The sequence below is a fragment of the Patella vulgata genome, chromosome 9 (assembly GCF_932274485.2).
Source record: "Patella vulgata chromosome 9, xgPatVulg1.2, whole genome shotgun sequence".
In the NCBI taxonomy this organism is placed as follows: Eukaryota; Metazoa; Mollusca; class Gastropoda; family Patellidae; genus Patella; species Patella vulgata.
Genome location: NC_065887.2, coordinates 24375691 through 24384181, shown reverse-complemented (window position 1 = coordinate 24384181; position 8491 = coordinate 24375691). Strand labels below are relative to the sequence as shown.

The window sequence follows — 8491 nt, the reverse complement described above, 5'->3', positions numbered from 1 at the left end:
TATCCCGACCAAAAAGCTCCAGTATTAGATCTAACGCCGCTAATGTTTCCATTTGGGTTGCATCCAGAGCAGTCAGGGTTAAACCACCAGCCCGAATTCTGCTGTTCAACACAATTTTCAGTGGTGATGTCATCTTTGTATTTGTCCACTGTACTAAAATCAGTGTTTCTCAGAGACGAAAGACAATCTCCAAGATGCCATTGGGTATCAAATCTGGTGTTGGTAAATGTAAATTGGTAGTTACTCTGAACCTGGAAGTTCTCGTAAACAATAGAAGCATTTGACCAACTCGGCTCGGCGAATAGTATAATGTGAAGATCTTGTGGGCGCCCAGTGGTAATCTCATAAATGTGTTTCAAGCCGATCCAGTGTCCTTTCTCCAGATCACCGAAACCATCGACATATTCTTGCCATGACCTGTTAAATGATACCAAAGGTCCATCCACCCAAATAGAATTCTTCTGTATGAACGTGAGTCCACCATCCACCATGTAACAATGAACGCTAAAGGGTGCCGATGAAGTTGGCTGTATCATGAAATCAGTGTGCGCTCGGTCGTAAAATCCGGAGGCAAATCCCTCAGAACAATCTACAAGAATAATAAAATCCACTCTCTTAATAGACTTGTAAAAATGAAATAAGATATTCCAAAAAGGATTAAGCATGTCCTGGTTTCTGGAGAAATTAAAAAATACTTGATATTTAATTTCAGGTACAAGAAATATGTCTTTCTTTTCATCGGAAAACCATTACATTATTGTGCAATAGCATTACCATTTCAATTACCGGAAATCGTCCATGGAGATATATTTTACCTACCCCTCATTAGACGCTGACATTTATCGCCAACATAACCATCAACACAAAAACATTCACCGTCCACAGTTTTATTTCCGCCATACAGACATTCGTTTTCTGTGTTCTGAAGATTAAAATTTTAAATCATTTACGTGATTGAGAAATGAAATGAAATGGGGCCTATCGTCCTACTGTTCCGGACTGGGCTAATGAAAACAGACCCACACCATACAGTGTGCTATGAGGGAAATGTTGCACGGAACGCGACACTAACGGCCTAATGTCATATCGAATTCCAACTTCCAAGGGATCTTTTTACGTGCAAGCCAATGTGATACACGGTAACTCTGTTTTTCATCCCATCTGAACAACTAGACAGCTGCCCCATGAACAAGGGGAACCACGTCGGAAAATCTTGATGAACTTTCTCAGTCAACGCCGCGACCCACAGGCAAGCAAGCCAGCGTCTTACTCACTTATATAGCCATCGTGAATGTAAATTTTAAATGTTTTAAGCGATAGACAAATTAACTAAGTTATATTAAATAACTCGGTCGAAGTTCAATTTGTTCTGGACTACTTTTTGGGTGCGCTTAAATGAGCCGCTCTAGGAATTAAACAGGTTAATTCAATGCGAAAGTTGTTTACTAACATTCATCATAACTCCGCATTCATCAGCCGACCTAAACCACCCTGCTTGTGCACCATGACCTTATGCACCACAGTGATCATTTAACGAGACTTAATACATTACGCATGCATTGTTGAGATATTGGCATACACGTGAATAATATTCACTATAGAGTCTAGGCTATCCGGACATCATTCCCCTTTCTTCAACTGGAAACGTGGCCATATAAATCAGTCCCAAAATTTCAAATGTAGTGTGTTGACGAGGCGTTAACACTATTCCATTACCTGTGTAACGGGCTAGCTTGCTCAATAAAAAAAAGGAAAACCGGACAACACGCTCGATGTTGAAAAAATATTAAATATAACGACCAATAATAAAAATTCCTTACCTGTCTCTGAAAATATCTATTGCTGTTTTTAGCTTGGATTGACGTGCAGGTAGGGTTCACGGGGTCTATAAACACTTGACATGTTTTCTTCTCATCGTCAAAGAATATAGCGCTACACTCGTTAACTCGCGAACAGATTCGGGCGCAGTCCATAAGCCACCCAACATCCTTTTCAGTATGGGAATTTTCTTGTGTGGTGAAAGCGCAAGAACTCTCATAAATATATTCGGTTGCTTCTGTTAACTGAATTATTAATGTAGCCAGGACAAGAACACTTCTTAAAGTCATCATTGTTGCAGTAGCTTCCCAACCAATACTGAATGATTTCTGTCTAGTGTTAAGGTAGTCAGCAGAAGTAAAAAGCTTCTCAAAGCTACCTGAGTTGTAGTTCTGCCCAACCAATACTGAGTTGATTTCCTTTGCTGTTGCTGATAAGATCGATTTTTTAAAGTAATAATACCACCAAACATATATAATGTGTAAACTACAAGTATACAGCTACATTATAGGTCTTAATTGTGTTGCGAGGGTGGTCATTTGAATGGCATGACAAACAGGCATTATAGCCGGACAAAGCCTTCAACTCTATCATTCAGACTTGTAATCTCGTGTGTCATGAATGCAAATTACGGAAATCATCCCCCCTGGGCACAACGACTTTTGCCGATGTGGTCGTACAGCCGCTAGTCAATGGCATCGGTAATCTCCTTTTTGAAGTCGAAGACACTCTTTGACAATTTATCAGTTAGTTTTGAGTTTTGTAAATGATTCAAAATTATCAGTGGAATCACAAGATCGCAAACTTGATTAACATTAATTGGTGACTTGAGGATGCAGCATTTTCTGTTCATTTCAAAATATTTGAATTCTTCAAATTGTAAAAAAAAGTATTTCCCATATATATAAAAACATATAGCCATGATTCCGTTATACTACCCTGGGGAGTAAATAAAGCAAAGGATTAGACAGAAACCAGAATCGCCCGTGATGAAAAATATTCCGACTTACATGTGTGGAAAAAGCCGAGTCAATCTATGTTATGTGTACATACTTTTGTCGACCCTTATCATATTTGCTTTCGCTCCTGTAAGTTTCAACAGTCGTTGGATTAAAAACTAAAGACCATCCTAGTAGAGACTAAGACACATCATAGTACCTCATGGGTCTTATTCCTGACAATTTGTAGTAGGACTTGAAATTTCTCGTCACTTTTTCCGCCCGACTTTGAAATCTCGTCCATGCTATTTTTAACGCAGATTCATCTTTTTTTCATGCCAGGAGGTAATGTTCCTTTAATTATTTGATTTCGTTAAATATACAGAGTCATGTTGTTTGTAAAGTCTAAGAACAATAATGGAAGCATTTCACTTTATATTCTAAAACAAATCCCAGCTATCTTAAAATACTTTATCGACTAGTGGTGATTCTAGCTTTTGTAACAAGGGGGGAGTAAGTCAGTGGCAAAAACCTTATGGATTAGAGTAGACTTCAGTAACGGAAAAGGATTAATATACTCGAATGATCTAGAAATACAAGGGAGGATTCGAAAAATTGAACAGATTGCATTTTTAATCAAAATAGAAGATAAGGTATCATGAGATGGATACCCGAATACATTATATTACAACACCGCGTAATACCTAAATTCGGGGGTTGGGTGGCCGAATGGTTAACGTGTGCGCGTTTGATCACAAAGTCTGTCATTGAGACAAGGGTGTGGTTTCCAATCCCCGTTTGTACGTGACAAGTAGTGAGGTCGCTGCCAACCTCGCGGATTTTCTCCGGAAATGACCTAGTTTATGTCGAGTGGCCGGTAAACCCCATGTCTCTCCCCGTGCATGTTAATAAATGTTATAATACTTTAAAATTATGAAAATGCAGAAAGTTGGGCATTTCGCCCAAAAGGTCTTTTCAACAGTTTGACAAACAAGTGTGTTTCACCTACTAGTGTTATTGTAATGTTATCATTGAGCTTGTAGTAATGACGCAATTACCAAATGTTCTATATTCCAAATTTATTACTCAGAATAAACGACGCATAGAGTTGAACAGTTCTTCCAGACCCCCTCTCGGCTACTCTGGAACCGAATAAACGCTATTAACTTACCTTGACAACGGATGTATTTATGTATTTTATGTTGTTATGTTTTTAAAAGTGGCTGAGCTTTACATCCGATACTACATAAACATACAACTAAAATCATTGTGGCTATAGTTGTTTACTCAATCCTCAATGCGATTTGCCATATATATAGATTGATTTGAAGTCACCAAGTATAAGGGGTAATTAATCCTAGTCAAAATATAAAACAGTGAATAGTATAGTATTAGTTTTAATGTCTCAAGTCGATGTTATCTACAAACCAATAGGGTTTTATGTTTACTCCTTCAAAGACTCCATACCTGCCAAAGTTATGTTTGTAATTAGGTGATCGTCGCGATTATCAAACCATGTTTATACCATTGAACGGTGCAGTTCCTTAAATATACATTATGAGAGATTAGATAAACTGTTGTCAGTTCCCACTACAATAGTTCAGAAATAGATAATGTAAAGGGAATATGCTGAAAATTTCCGTCAAATTACTTCACTCGGAGCCAAGAAAGCCTCTTTTTAAAAACACTGTAGCCTCGATTGTCATTGTTACCACAGTAACGATAATAAAGACAGTCTCGATTATCCATTTTTGCGGTGAATCACAAATGGGCGTTGAACAGCAGATCAGATTCAAATCTAATGAAAATCTGACACATAAGATGTATAATAATATTGATGGATGGCGAGATTTGTGCAAAATAACACATATGTATAACATTATGGCCTTGAATAATTTTTGTTAAAGATTCATAGAAAATCAAAACAGCATGCAAAACAACGGAAATCTGTGATATTATGATACATGAATTGAACTAAAGGTCAATAGACACATTTATCCATGGTCAGGAATGGAACGTACCTCTTGACTAAATTAATCAATAATCCCTGTTGGTATGCAAGGTGTGAGGCATGTCCATTCTATATTTGGCTAATACTTAACGTCATTGGGCATGAGGAACCATTATATAATTGATTTCAGAAGAGAGCAAATACTATGTAGGTTCGTTGGGAGAGACTGTTTGGTTGAAAAGACACCATCTGGTTTCAGAACGCCCCTTTAAGTCGTAGGACGCCATATGATGTAGTGGGACCCGTCGGTAAACTCGTTCTACGAAATGGTGGGGTTGAGAGAGAATGACGTTTGAATCTATGCTTGTAACCTATATATCCAGTGCTTGACATTAAATTAGAAACGAACTGTTGCATTGTTATTTCTGTGTGTAACCATAAACTGAATAAGCGGAGAATAAATTCACAGAGTTTAACGCGGAGTCCTAAAGTAAAGAATTACAAATATAACCAGAGACAATACTAGACGATCACAAGGCTAATAAAATGTGAAGCAGAGGAGAGGGTGTGCGTCACACGTCCAAGATGTGGGGAGTTTTGTGGCTTTGTACTTGGTGCTACAGATGGCATCGAGAGTTGATTATGGTCTTGTTATGTTAATAAATGTCTAATTAATGATTTAGGTAACATTTCTGGCTTAAATAAAGACCTACAACAGGCAGATTTAGCTCTTGCATGATGTATGTTTAAGGTTAGGTAACACAGTTAAGCAAGTCTTACCATTTAAGCGATTAATTTGTATACTTAAGCTCCCCTTTACGAATGGACATTCTTTGAACTCTGGAACTGTTTCTGTAAAATCGATCAGCTTTATGGCAATAATAAAATGGTTTCCCCACTACCTGTCCGAATTTACCACACAAAATTCACTAAAAATACACTCAATAAATTACCACATTCAAAGGTATTTTTTTCTTTTAAAAACCCATAAGATCTGTTCCGGATAACCCCATAAGAAGTGATTTCCATCTGGTCGGTTCAGACCCGACACATTTCCAATTATACGGATTATCGCCTTGATGTATTGAAAAGTTTCGAGATAAAAACACTATCTATGTCATGGTGTTTGACACTCGAAGATATCAGTGAAGTATTTATAAAGATAATTTATTGGATTTATTACTAGTTGAATGTAATTATTTGAGGAGATGCATGGACAAAAGGCTATTTTAGTTGTTGGTAAGTGGCTAAATTAATCACAGTTATTTACAGTGGTACAAGTAGAACCACCCTCTTTGTTTTTCTGTGCTCCAAATAAATGGCCAATCTTGTGGAGAACTGCTGTGAAAAATAGTAGTTTTCTGTGCTCCAAATGCAAGGAATATATTCTAATGTCGCTCACAATGAATGGCCAATCTTACGGTGTACTGCTGCGAAAAATCATTGTTTTTCTGCAGGGACCAGAAGGGTACAAAACGCATGACCCAAGTTTATTCTTCCACGAAAATACTGGGTTTTTTTGTTTAATAGTTTATTTGATGTGTATTGGGTTGTAGTTTTCGTGTTTGGGTTAGTGGATAAGCAAACTCTAACTACGCTACTAATTCACATAGTTTTTTTGTATTGTACGCATGTTGGTAAACGCATGTGCTTCGGATCAGAAGGTCTGTCACTGAGCCAAGTGGCGTGGTTTCTGTACCCCGCTTGTACGTGACAAGGTGTAGGGTCGCCTGTCCAACCTCGTGGGTTTTTCCCGGGTCCTCCGGTTTGCTCCCACTGCTAAAGGCTTACGCACAAGCGAATTATTGAAATAAACTTAAACCATATTACTGTTAGTCCAGAAATGACCTGGATTTTGTCGGGTGGACGTTAAACCCAATTTTTCTCTCTCCCTGCATGTTAATAAACACCACAATATAAGTAAAATTGACAAAGATTTATATGATCTTTTAAAAACTAACGTCTTATCAGATTGGTTGCTGCTTCGCCATTATGGCGAACAGCCTTTTTGTTTAATGGGAGCGGTAGCTACCACTCTTTATGACACACAGTGGTGTTGTACGTGAAAGGAGTAGGGTCACCTGTCCAAGCTCGAGGATTTTCACCGGTTCCTCCGGTTTCTTCCCACAGCTAAAGAGTCATCCGCGCAAGCGTATTATTTAAATGAAATTGAACCATGTGTTAGTCCGGAATTGAGCTGGTTTGGGTCGAGTATAAAAATCCAATTATATTTTTATTAGCTACATATTATGTATTATTGTCCAACTGTTTAAAAATGTTTTAGGTGTGTATGTTTGTATTGTACAGCGACCTCTGAACACATTTATGAATTGTGCGCTATTTCAATCTTTGACATTCATAAACAAACAAACACAAAGCTATAAGTTTCATTCCATTTAACTTAGATATAATGTATTGCAATTTAATATGCTTTTATTCTCTTTTAGTCTTATTGATGGCTGTAATTCTACTAGGGACATTTAGTACGGGTAAATACATTTTTGGAATTTAATGAAAATCCGGAAAACATATACGAAATAAGATAACTTGATAGGCATATAGCCACCAGCGGCTTCGTTAGTTTTGGAGTTTACACAATGATTAATTATATATAGATGATTAAGCATCACAATTATTAAAAGGGCCCATGAAAACACTGGTCTGTAAAATGTGCACTTTGTGGGGGATAATCTTCATAAACAATAGCCTCGGATACAATGACTGCTTACATAATTTCGATGACCAGAGCAATACCTTCACATACAATCGAAATTTTGAAAACTAAAGAAGACCCCCTTTTCCCCAATATCACAATATTTTATAACTGTGGGCTAGACTTGTTTTGCACTCAGTTATTAAGTTATTACGACATGCACAATCCAAGGCTGTATCTATCTATAGTGGTGATAAAATTACTAGATTACTGGTTGGAATATCGGCGCGGGTCGAGAAGAAGTTCGGGATGTTTCAAACTTGGTTTCCACTTGTCAAGTAATGTATTGGATAGTTGTAAGGATGGGACCAAAAACCTAGGTTCATCTATGTATACATGCGTGTACACTTAAAATAACATTTGGCAGATGAAATTCGATAAGTAGTAGGCGGTACTACCCCCCTCCCCTTTAGCATGGCACATGTGGCGATTTAAAAAAATTCCCACCCGTATATACAAGTCTCATAATGACCAACGTATTGTATTGGCAAAACGTTATTTCATTTTTGGGGGCGGGGGCGGGGGCGGGGGGGGGGGGGGGGTACATTTTAATAAAAGGTAAATGTTATTATTGGCCGTCTGGCACACATATATTCTTTACAATATATTCTTATACATATCAAATAGATCAGGGTGTGTTTGATCAAGATCTATTTTCTATTAAGACATATCACCCTCTCGTCGGTGGATAGGTGGTACGTGGTCAAGTTCCACTGGTGGATCAATTGGCGGAGGATGGGGAAGTACGTCAAGTAGCAGCAGCTTTTCCCAGACCGGAGGTTACAATGCTGGGGGTTACCGTGGTGGGGGCAGTTACCGGTACACCTCAAAGGGATTTTTTGGATGAACGTATCCGTCTAGAGGATTTTGAGGATGAACCAGAGAACCTGCAATAAATATATCTTAATAAATTGTTTTCCAACGTACGCTCATTTAATGAAGTATGCAAATCAAACACCTTAATTATAAGAATTGCCTCCATTATCTTGTTTGTGAGTTTCAAAAGCATGTCCACGACTGCTGAATTCTTATTTATGTATCTTGTAAGCGGGATTTGTACACAGGGAACCT

At 37.9% G+C, this 8491-nt stretch overlaps 1 long non-coding RNA gene across 1 annotated transcript; it reads right to left on the bottom strand.

Annotated features, from left to right (window-relative positions):
• Nucleotides 1-412: 412 nt before the first annotated feature.
• LOC126831813 (uncharacterized) lies at nt 413-1990 on the bottom strand. The gene is made up of 3 exons (XR_007684366.2): nt 1821-1990; nt 820-922; nt 413-589 (listed from the first exon to the last, which is right to left on the bottom strand). It is a non-coding gene; the product is annotated as an uncharacterized LOC126831813 (long non-coding RNA).
• Between the last annotated feature and the right edge of the window lie 6501 nt (nt 1991-8491).